A 12,890-nucleotide genomic window follows, 5' to 3' on the forward strand; every position below is an offset into this window, starting at 1 on the left:
CCTCCTCAGATTTCTAGTTCTCTGGTTTCTCTGCCGTCTATGTTTCTCTCTCATAGAAAGTTTTGCTCCCTTTTGTCTTAGTTTCTTCCTTCTCAGTTTGGTAATAGCATATTTCTTTTAGTGACGCTTTCTTCATATACGATAGTTTGCTCCCAATGTCTTCTTTGCTTCACCCGTTTTCTAACTAGGTGGAAAATTCTGTCACTTCTCCTACATCTTCTTCGATTTATATGCTACGTTAATAAACGCCCTTGTTCTAGCATATCCTGATAGATTTGGCCTTATTTTCTTTCATGTTAAGTCTAGTTACGCTTCAAGTATCCTGGCAACTCCGTTCAATAACAGTCAGAAAGATTGCGTGATCTGTGTTCCTTTACTCTTTTGGAATTGTTCTGACTTTTTTTATTCGCTTCGCTTTTACTCCTACATGCAAGATAATCACTTAGGAAATCCGATAAGGTGCAGCTTCGCTTACTTTTATGGATTCTGTACGTGTTCGTCCCACAGTCCTCACTTGGTTTCTAGAGATGCGGTATAGTCTATTATACACTGCCTCATTACTATATTCTCATTCCACTTGCAAGTGCTGACACTTTAGTCCAATTTTTGTTATCTAAGTGTCCGGGCATTTTTATTCTTTCTTCGCTTATTAAGCACAAGCTCTCAGATCCCTCCTGGGCTTTTTCCCCTTACTCCTTATGTTCATGCAGTACCTCCTCAATTTAGTGTAATAACATAGAGAGCGGACTGCACTCACCTTCCGAAAAATTCCTATAGTAAATTAGTTCCATCCACATCACACTAAAATATTATCGACTCTCTGCACTGGTTATTTCTCCACGTATCGACTGTAAACAATTAGGATAATATAAACAGCGAGAAGAATTTTCAGAACCAATGATGATGATTTGGTAGAGAAGTAGTTATTTAGCAGCGATGATGATTTTGTGAAATATTTCTCCCGTTGTGTGCTAAATGTTATTTTGAGGACTTCAATCAACGAAATAAAAAAGTGGTATGCTAACTTCGGCGGAAATAATAGTTTCCAAAAAAACTTTTTCTTGTTCTTTTGTCCCATATTGGTGCAGGCTCGGTATGGCTATTTACGGATTTGGTACGGTTAATTTAATGGGTGGCCGGATCGCCTTCCTGTTGGCATCCTGTTACCCCCGGGATGGAATATGTATACTCCAACTGTCTGCATGTAGTATTTATTCGTGTGAAAGCGAGCGAAAGGTTTCCAAATATTTTCAAATCGTGTAAGTGAGGCGGGACTTGTGTACCAGCCTGGAATTCACCCAGTGGGATGTGGGAAACCGCCTAAAAGCCACATTCAGGTTGGGTGGAACACTGATCGTCGCCGTTAATCCGCTGGGCGCATTCAATTCGGGGCCAGCGGACCTCCCTGTCCGTGAAGCAGCGCTTTAATGCGCACGTCTATCCAGGCAGATAGTTTTCAGAAAATTGTTAGGACCACATAAAAGTTATGGCTGAGCTGTTATATTTAGTTGGGTGCTAGAAGTTTGTCCTCTAGATCTTGAAGAGCAAAATGCAACGGAAGGCACCGCTGCTGAATTGTTTGACGCACAATAGAAAGTGCCCTTTTATATTACCTCTTGATAGAGGTTAACCTGTCCGCTCCCCAATAAGCTATTAATCTGTAGCAGTTTCATTAAGAACAGAGTGCGATACGTTCTGGAACTACTGCAGAAAGATTTTTTATTTATTTATAAGGTCAGTGGAGCATTGACGTTGGCCTCATTATGCATAAAATCGAAACGAAACTTCTCCCATTCAGTATCTCATCAGTACATTTTGTCAATTTGTACTGTAAAGTAGCCAACGGCCTCACCGCAGTGGTAGCAGCTGTTCCCTCAGATCACCGAAGTTAAGTGCTGTCGGTCTTGGCTAGCACTTGGATGGGTCACTGGCTGATCCGCCGAGGGCTGTTTTTAAGCGGGGTGCACTCTGCCCTATTGAGGCAAATTGAGGAGTCACTTCACTGAGAAATAGCGGCTCCGGTTTCTTACACTGATAACCGCCGGGAGTGCGATGTGCTGACCACATGCTCCCCATATCCGCATCGTGTGACGCCTATGGACTGAGGATGACACGGTGTTCGAGCGGTACCGTTGGGCCTTAAAGGCATTAAGTATTGTAAGGTATCGTTTCTGAATCTGTAGAGCAAATAGGGCGTTCCTGGCTAAAAGAAGTTTACAAGTATCAAATAAGGAACTTAATGTGAGGAAGAAATTTCTGAGAATGTACGTTTGGTTGGTTGGTTGGTTGGTTGGTGGTCATTGGTCCCATCGGATTAAGGAAGGATGGTGAAGGAAACCGGCCGTTCCTTTTCAAAGGAACCATCCCGTCATTTGCCTGAAGTGATTTAGGGAAGTCACGGAAAACCTAAATCAGAATGGCTGGGCGCGGGTTTGAACCGTCGTCCTCCCGAATGCAGTGTGCCAACCACTGCGCCACCTCTCTCGGTAATGTGTGTTTGAAGCAAAGCATTATGTGGAAGTGAATCATCGACTATGGGAAAACAAAAAGATGAGAATCTAAGCGTCTGACATGTGATACGACAAGATGTTGAACAATAGGTGGACTGGTAAGATACGAAATAAGGTTCTCCGCACAATCGGCGAGGAGAGAAGCACGTGGAAAACGTAGGCCAGGACGGTACAACTTGTGTTAAGATATCAAGGAAAAACTTCCATGCAACCTGAGAGACCTGTAGATAACAAAAACTGTAGGGGAAGACAGAGATTAGAATACATCCAAGAAATTATGATTTGCGTCAAAAGCCAGTTTGCCACATCTTGGTTAAAGCTATTCACACAGCCACAGCTATGTTTGAAAATATTCGAGACTTCTTCAGACTCAAAATTCTGAAAGTCAGTCATGAACCTGCTCGGAGATATGTTTTCTAGGCGTCCATTAGCTCAGAATGATGGATTCTTTGTGTGGAAATCGTGATCCGTAGGTTCAGCGCAGTTGCATCTCACAAGTGGACAGTTATTATGAAATCAACAACGTCTGAATTGGCGGGCACATACTTTTAACAGTGGTTACAATTTTCTAAGATTTGACCCGTATAGGTATCTAGTCTCGGATGATCGATCTCATAGCTAGTTGGAAGAGATTAATTTTATTGGATTTTTTTAATGATTAGTAAAGCAGAATTCAGTTGGATTTGTCCTCTAACTAAAGTGCGAATTTTAGAAGTTCCGAATTTTAGAAGTATAGTCTTGATTGAGTGGTCGGATCTTGGAATCTGTAAACAGTTACTACAAAATCGTATCATGTGCAGAAGATTAATGACCACTTGACGTTGCCTTCCGGCTCAGATCGAGACTGTCGACCCTTTTAGAACCTTTTCACTAGTCAAGGATGTTGCTACTCTGACTGAGGTTCTATTCACCGACGATGTTGTATCTACGTGGTGAACGCTGGGGAACTAGTTTGAGCAGTCGGGCAATGGGAATATCTAAGCGTCCTGTGGGACCTCGGAGTCCTGAAATTATTTGAACTACCCTGTTCCACACGAATGAAAATGGGCGAACATAGAACGAGAGATGTTCCGTAGGAGTAGTGCGTAACGGCCATTGGTGGCAACACAGCTAACACTGGAGGAGAGATCCCGTCAACGCAAGTACTCTATCACGATCACCATGGGCTACGCAGCACCCGGATAAATACCTGAGTGACGTGGGCTCAACCCTAGGTCCGTACTCACTGAATGGTCGCCACTTCAATGTGCACCCTGAGCACCGATCCACATCTACGTCTACGTGTATACTTCGTAGCTACCTTAATTTCTCTGATTTTCTCGTCTGATCTTTTTGCTAGTCTTGTAAGTACGTCAGAGGAAGTAACACGTTGCCCTACTCTTCTTAGAACGTACGCTGTCAAAATTTCAACACTAAACCTCATTGTGTTGCTCAACGTTCCTCTTGCAGCATCTATCCCTGGAGTTTGTTGCATATCTCTGTAACTGTTTTGTGCGAATCATGTGTCGAGGCGATGCACTCTTCATTGGATCTTCTCTACCGCTTCTATTAATCCTAGATGGTAAGTATTCAGCACTGATGAATAACACACAAGAATGGATGAATTACATTGCCTTGAGATTTTTAGTACGGCATCTGTGTATCCTAGTGTTTGTTTTATGCGCTCATTCCAGATTAACTCGCTCCCGTTGGTTACCGTTAGGTAATTTATGGTAGTTATAGTTTCCAGTGATTTCTTGCCATTAGAGTAACAGAACAGTAGTGGAGCTATTCGGCTATTTGTGTGCAGTACGATATATTTATTTACATTCAGGACCAATTTGCCAGTTCCCATATCAGTCGTCGATACTCTGCAGGTCTTGCTGCATTTTGCTACAGACTTCAGGTACTGCAGCCTGGCTATAGACAACAAGAATCGTTCGTGAACACCCCCATGGAGCCTCTAGTGTTAACCACCGGATCATTAATATAGGATATTAGCGGCCCATTCATACTCTGAACAAGGAAATCCTGTACCCAGTCACAAATCTGGTCCGATATTCGCTAAGACCTTCCGGAAGGTAAGAAACACTGCATCAACCCGAGCGACTTTGCGGTGCTCTAGAACTCGTGGACGAACAAAGGAAGATGCATTTCAGAAGATCACTGTTTGTGGAATCTATGTTGGTTTTCACAGAGGAGATTTTCATCATAATGAGCGAGCATAAAATATTTTCCGTAAGTCTACGACGAACTGATGTCAGTGACAGGGAACTGTAATTATGCGCGTCTGCCCTAAGACCCTTCATGAAAATGGTAAAGACCTGCACCCAACCGCTAGGTATCCTTCGTTGCTCTAGTGATCTACGAACCTGTTGCTAAAATGAGAGAAAGTTCTTTCCCATGATATCTGTAGAAACTCACAGTTACCTTGTACCGAGCGAGGCGGTGCAGTGGTTACCACAATGGACTCTCATTCGAAGGGCGACGTTTCAAATCAGCTTTCGGCCAACGAGTTATAGGTTTTCCGTGATTTCCCTTATTGCTCCAGGCAAATGCCTGCATGGTTCCAAAGGACACGACACATTTCTTTTCCCACCTTTGAACCAGTCCAAGTTTGCGCTGCGCCTCGAATGACCTCGATGTCTACCTGACGCTAAACCTTGACAAGTATTCCACCCTGTCCAGTTGCCTTTCCACTACTGAGCAGTGGTTCTCATTACTTTAAGACGGATGAATGAGATCCACTTTCGACTGACAAAACACTCTTTTTGTCAACAGACTGTTCAGCTTCTAGATCGAGTTCAGGACCAGCCATGTCCGTCTGAATATGATAAAATTAAGACGAATGTAATTATGTCATGTAGCGATTTCTCTTTCGTTTTTTTATCTCCGCAGGTCACGTGGATAAGTGTGGTGAACGTTCCTACGACCTCGTACGACAAGGAGGGGTACACAGCAGTATTTTACGGAACTCCCCCATTAAAAGGCGATTTATACAAGTGCCTGTATGTTGCCGGTACTTTTCGTTCTCTTACTCTTACTGAGTACACAATGTTTAATTGTAGACGTAAATTTACATTCCGTATGCAATTTTTTCCGTAGTTGTTGGCTAGTGTAGAGACGAGATCTTTATGGAACACAAGGAAAGTTCAATGGATGTCCAGAAGCAAAATAAGAACCTTAATGAACAAATTCAAATAGAGAATATAAGCAAAATTCTGTGGGAAATTTATTCTAAATTACTGTAAGGAAGTTACAAATCGGAAAATGAAACTAGACTGTAAAGCACTGAACCAAATAGACTTGTCGTTGGTGGTTGTATGCACTACAATAAAAATTAAAAAGGCGAATGAAAAAAGTATTCCAACTTCAGTATATAAAAAGGAGGAACAAATATTAGATAATTGCCCGTGAATTTCCCTGCTGGTTTCCACCTTAAAACTGTTAAAATCAGTAATTTGAGACAGAATACAGAATAGAACCCAAATAGCAGAAGAACAGCAAGGATTCATGACATTTTTGGAAATTTGTGGTAATTTCCTATGGGGCGAAACTGCTGAGGTCATCGATTGCTAGGCTTACACGCTTCTTAATCTAACTCAAACTAACTTATGCTAAGGACAACACACACACACACACACACACACACACACATACACACACACACACACACACACACCCGTGCCCGAGTGAGGACTCGGACCTCCGACGGGGTGAGGCGCCCTAGACTGAGCGGCTACCCGCGCGGCTGATTCATGAAAAACAGGAGCACTATAGATGGTATTTTCGCTCTGAAATAGATCCTGGAGAAATCCAGAGTTTAATTACCTAGCCTACTTGCTGAAAGCCTTAGTCCGATAGGATTAGAAAGAAGGATATTCCAGAATGAGATTTTCACTCTGCAGCGGAGTGTGCACTGATATGAAACTTCCTGGCAGATTAAAACTGTGTGCCTGACCGAGACTCGAGTTCGGGACCTCCCGAGTTCGAATCTCGATCCGGCATACAGTTTTAATCTGCCAAGAAGTTTCAAGAAGGATATTATTCAAACCTTATTCGACAATAGTGCCAACGAGCTTAGTGGAAATCACAGAAGACATACTCAGGCAATAAAACATGGATCAAAAAACACGAAGGACTCACAGATGAAACTATAACAGATAAAGGAATTAGACAAGGAGACTCATTTAGCCACCTGCTGTTCAACTTAGTAACGGACCACACCACTGATGGCGTGTGAAAGGAACCGGAATATAAAATGGGAAATAAATTCATGAACATTATACGTTATGCTGATCATGCTGTATTGATAGCCAATAAAAAAATTCATTTACAAAGGTTACTTCAACAATTTAATAAAACAGGTAAGCAGTGCAACATGGAAATATCAAAATCACCTGTAAGATGTAAATTAGAAGTAGATGGTGTGCCAACAGAACATGTGATGAGCTTCAGTTATCTAGAGACTGTTATCTCTAACTATAATGACTTAACAATGGAAGTGAATGGATGAGATTTAATTATCTAGGGATTGTTATCTCCAACTATAAAGAATTAACAATGGAAGTGAAAAACCAAATGACAAAAGCAGTAAGGGTAGCCCCATTCCTGCAGAATACTATGTAGAGAAACAAATCTACGGCAAAATAAAAATGTACTAAACAATGGCGCGTCCTTTTATGACGTGTGCAGTAGAAACTAGAGCGGAAACGAAAAAGATAAAATAAAAGTTAACGGCAATGAAAACGGAGATACTAAGATCCAACGAGTAACCATGTCGCGCAAGAAAACAAACATAGCCGGCCGCTGTGACCGAGCGGTTCTAGGCTCTTCAGTCCGGAACCGCGCTGCTGCTACTGTCGCAGGTTCGAATCCTGCCTCGGGCATAGATGTGTGTGATGTTAGGTTTAAGTAGTTATAAGTTCTAGGGGACTGATGACCTCAGAAGTTAAGTCCCATAGCGCTCAGAGCCAAAACAAACATATCGGTAAGAAAACAATGAGGAACACAAGATATAAATAAATGGATGAAGCCAAGGAAACGAAATTGGCAGGATCATGTGGAAAGGATGGATTTCACAAGACTAGTTAAAATTTGTATGTAAGGACGACCGCAAAGGAGACGATTATACGGACGTCCACCCAAGAAATGAGACAGCACTTAGTCCAGTACATCGACAGAATGAGGCCGACAAACGGGGGAACTCTAGCCAGTAGGAGAAGAAAAAAAAATGGTTCAAATGGCTTAGAGATCTACTTAAACCTAACTAACCTAAGGACATCACTTACATCCATGCTCCTAGGCAGAATTCGAACCTGCGACCGCAGCAGCAGCGCGGTTCCGGATTGAAGAGCCTAGAACGGCTCGGCCAGAGCGGCCGGCGAAGAAGAAGAATTATGGATTGTACACGACGAGGACCGCCGAACCGCGCGATGACAGAGCAGTAACACGGCCAGTGATGAGGTCACCAGCCCGTCCTGCTCTCCACCTGTCCTGCAAAGTCACGCGTCCAGTACTGCCGATGTGTGCTGACAGCTGGCTTGCAACACACTCCGCACGGCTTGTGGTGCAAACATAATAAGCAAATAACAGCAGCTACTGATACCCTCTACAACCTAGTGAAAGGTAAATTACGAAGACACCGAAATACTAAATAGAGAGCCGATACACCACAACGATAATCATAGCTAGATATTTCGGTGTGAATATGGATGACCGACTGCCTTTTAAGCAGCACAAACGAATGGCAGCTGATTGTGTCGATAGACTCTCTCACAAACTTGCACCAATAAACTCGACAGAATGCATCTTGCCTCTAGCTTAAATTTCAATATAGTGTTGCTCGATTGTTGAGTACGTTCTTGACTGAAAGAACACCGACTAAGCCTCTCAGCCATAATCATTGCGGTGAGGAGCATACAAGCGAAAATGTTTATGGGACTGGCAGGGGCTACATGAGTGGAGTCGCTTTACGTTGTGCTGGGATTCTAGATTTCAATATTAAATACAGGGCTCCAACCTACTGTATAAGAGAGAAATTGGTCAGTTCCAAGTAGCACCCGCGCACTGAAGGTTCCGCAAAAAGTTAATTATGTGTATAGACACTTCATCCATTTGGAAATCAACCATTCTTCCCTGTTGTGAGCACTGATACAGGCAAGGTATAGATCTCAGAGCTTCCAAGATATTAAAAAAATGTTTTAATTTCAATAGTATAAATGTGAAAAAGTCATGCAGGAGGCAGGTGACCATTATTATAATAATTAGTAGTTCTCCATTCAGTGAGTGGGTCGCAGTGGGAAACTCAAACACCAGGCAAGGGTTGAGTTTATTACTCATATTAGGCATTTCGGAATTTACCCATCATCAGATATCCAGGAGAGATTACTGCACGTAGAAGCAGTGTTTCAAGTTGTATGTGAATGCGGAACTATTGATTGTTTTAATTTCAAGTTCGATGCTGGGTAACAAATGACAAAAGAAATATTTTCTGCGTGTGACATAATTACAAATTAACAATTTTCGGATTTTTTCCTTTGGTTGTTCTGTGAATCCTTCCTTTTTACCAAATGTCTTAATTCTAGGCCAACGCGAGGTACCCTATAGATTTTGATCAGTGACTTTGTGAGTATTAAAATATGTGACATAAATGGTCGTATCTTTTGATTGCATTGACTTAGAAGCTTCAATGTTTCACACCGCCAAGGGACCATAGGCCTCAGTAAGTGGCATACATTTCAACGTGATAAGTGTACCCCTTCTTGAGAAAATGGGTTTTTTAACAGTTGAGGAGTGTATAGAAGTTCTGTTTTCACAGAATGGGGTACGGAACGCTAAAAATGGGCAAGGTATTGGCCATAAGAGGAAGGAATATACAGCATAAACGCACTCTTTTTTGACATTAAGGACCGGTTAGAGATGGGGCATGTGAACCTCAGCTGCGGCGTGGCCCGTTTCATGATCAGATATTATCCTTATCCAACACATTTAAGACGCGTAAATCTCATCCAAAGGCAATAATGAATTCACAGTACTACATGGAAGACTATTCCGACACATGAGACATCCCGCAAAAACGCAAGTCGCCGCGCGGGATTAGCCGAGCGGTCTAGGGCGCTGCAGTCATGGACTGTGCGGCTGGTCCCGGCGGAGGTTCGAGTCCTCCCTCGGGCATGGGTGTGTGTGTGTTTGTCCTTAGGATAGTTTAGGTTAAGTAGTGTGTAAACTGAGGGACTGATGACCTTAGCAGTTAAGCCCCATAAGATTTCACACACATTTGAACAAAAACGTAAGTCAACGTATACAACGCTGTCAGGGATCAAGTGCAGCGGGTACATTTAAATAATCTGACGAACGCATTCTTTATATTAAGTATAGGGAGGTTAGACCTTACAGGCAACGAAACAGAATAGTGAAAACTGAATGATGAAGACGGCCAATCTCATGAAACCAGAGACACAGTCCGGCACACGCATATTGACAACACTGAGAATATAAATTTGGTTTAGATAAACGCAGAAATACATTAGATTTTAGAGTATTGCGTTACAGTTTCACAACAGCCAAGTAGTATTAGATCGCCAGCTTTAGATATAGGATGGTATACTAAAAGCAGCAGCCGAGCAGCAGTGCAGGGCTGGAAGGTTTTCCAAGACCTCTGTGATATTCCTGAACACAGGTCGGGTTGGGAAAACAAGACTTGGAAGGGTAGGCCCACAACTGTCATCATTTGTGATTTACAAATTCATATATTTTTTTTAATAAACATAATACCTTATCTAAGAGCATGAACAATATGTGCCAGTTCAAATATGCTCTGAAATTCACCACTTAAGATTAACCAATAATTAAAATCAGTGGCACCACAATGGAATTTGATAAAAAAAATTTTGATACTTTAAAAAAATACCAAACTATCTCAGCCCTTAAGGCTGTAACTTTACAGTTAATATTTAATGACAGTTAAATAAAAGATTTCTGCAAAACATATTCCCCAAGTCATCAACACACAATCTTGGCATTAAGGTAAACAGGCCTCAATAGCGTTAAACGATCTAAATCTGGACAAGTGGAACAATACAAAAAAATTCTTTAAAAATGAAAATATTTCCATGACACAAAGTACCTTTTGTTCAAACATTAATTACTGAAGCTCAGGACGTTAAAAATAACATTCAGATTAAGGGAAAATTTGTATATGAGTCATTGTCAGTTTATACAATAAGGCTCACTAGCAACCAGACTGAAATAGATATAACTGACTGAATTTATTGCCCACAATAAAATGAAAACATGAGATCTACATATAGAGGAAGGTGTTAAAACAATAACCTTTAGGTGGGAAAGAGAAAGGCTGCTAAAACTCAACTCAATCTGCAGACATCCGACGTAAACAGACTTGCGCACCACGGTGCGACGCCGCCCCAGATACCAGCTGATACCGCAGATACCGCAGTGTCACGCCGGTAGGCCTGCCGCTCGCTATAATCACACCAAGGCCCGAGCTTCAGGAATGCAATTAGCAAAAGCTGCTGACAAGAATACCATAGTCTAAACACAAATAAATGAAGCCAATATAACTTAAGTCTCTTCTAAAGTTACTCGCCAAAAGGCTCCTTCAAAAACTAATGCTAAGAAGCCACAAAAATCATTCCGCCAGCTACGAATTTTGAAATGCCGTTACACTTTTTAACATAACAAGAAGTTTAAAACAAAAAATATTACTACACTACTCGCCAATGTATCTCAGAGACCAAAGCTAACTCGAACCAGACGAAACGAAGTGATCAAATTAATGTCCATAAAACATATTTTAAATGTAAGGCCTTATCAATACGGCAAAGGGCCTTTAATGCAATCAGTGTCTTCAAGGATGGATAAGCTTTACATCTATAATTGATGGAGTTTAGCATAACGTTTTAGCGACCAACAAATACATTAAAGCATTAAGCGTGCTCAATACGATCTAAAACAGTTCAAACACATATTAACAATGGCCTCTAAAACTAAAAAATTTCCTTTTAACAAAAACACATAGCTCTATTAAATAATAATTGAGATGCAACAAATTTTAAAATTATCTCTGAATGCTAATTAATCTTCCAATTTTAGACCACAACTAGGCCCATTAAACTTCATAATTCCCAAAATCACGCAAGGTAAACTATACAACCATGCACTCTCAGTAAGCCGTATGATAACTGGTCCATCAAATTAAACTGCAACAAATCTCAGAGAGCCACGCAAGTTAGGAGACGAGTGAGCAGACAGGTAAATAATACCGACCGTTGCACAAGAACTACGGTCCAATCCAAACATTTAAAATTTCATTCAACGACGGACGGCCAAATCCGCAATTACGGCAGTCCAATACAATCGGAGACGACTCCCAACACCAATAACGGCGACGACCCCTCCACGTCACACAACGGCTCTCTCAGCGCGCAAGACCTGTTCCTCATAGAGCTGACAGCGTCGTAAGCCAGGACTCGGCTCTTATTAACCCCCGGCGGGCGCGCAGGGTTTGTTTTTCACGTCGCCATGGCAACGATAAGTCGGAAGACACTACTCTACGACCACTCTACCTATTGAGATACCAGTGAACCAAACAAATAAACGAACCAAAGATTCGACACGGTACGGCTCAATCTATCCTGCTCGGCTTAGATGCTGCCAACTTATATTTTCTATCTTCTCTCCTTTTCTTCTCAAAAAATCTGTCGTCTTTCTTTTTTTGCTTCTTAAAGAATAACTTTCGCTAGAACAGGTAAATGTTAACTGTATTTTATTAACTGATGTTAACGTTGCAGAGCATAACCACAGTAAAATTCATATGAGTCACTGATACGATCGTTAACTTCTTATATGCAAATACCTAATAAATGTACAACTGCGGATAGATATAACTGGCCTCTCTTTGCTTCTAGAAGTCAGGTCATATGTCAGTAGCAACTAATAAATAATAAATAAAAGTATAACGTCTTACGTCAGCTACATATCCACGTTGAAAGTTCCTGGAGGTTAAAACTGGGCGTCAGGCCGGGACTCGAAACAGAGACCTTTCTCGGTCAAGTGTAGTTATTTTAAAATATTCATGTCTCTGTTCCTAAGCTGCGTTTTTAAACCGTGAAAATGAAAGAATGATTTCAGGCATTGTGTCAGCGCATGATATATCTATCACATTGCACTGTGAAATATGCAGTTGGTCCATAGAGTAGACGGCAAATAATCTGTCAAGCATACCAATATGCTTGTCGATGACTATGAAATCCTTCATGATATTCATTGCTTAACTGCATCACTTCGTAATTAACGCGGTTAGTACCTTGGAAAATAATTATCACAGTTGCGTGGCGAACACTTTTAATCTCGAATACGAGTCACTTGGAATTGTTACAT

General features: G+C 41.5%; 1 protein-coding gene across 2 annotated transcripts in view; it reads left to right on the plus strand.

Annotated features, from left to right (window-relative positions):
- The window catches only part of LOC126481680 (uncharacterized), a 188,408-nt gene that overhangs the window by 74,826 nt on the left and 100,692 nt on the right, over nt 1-12,890 (plus strand). The window lies entirely within an intron of this gene.

The sequence above is a fragment of the Schistocerca serialis genome, chromosome 5 (genome assembly GCF_023864345.2).
Source record: "Schistocerca serialis cubense isolate TAMUIC-IGC-003099 chromosome 5, iqSchSeri2.2, whole genome shotgun sequence".
NCBI lineage: Eukaryota > Metazoa > Arthropoda > Insecta > Orthoptera > Acrididae > Schistocerca > Schistocerca serialis.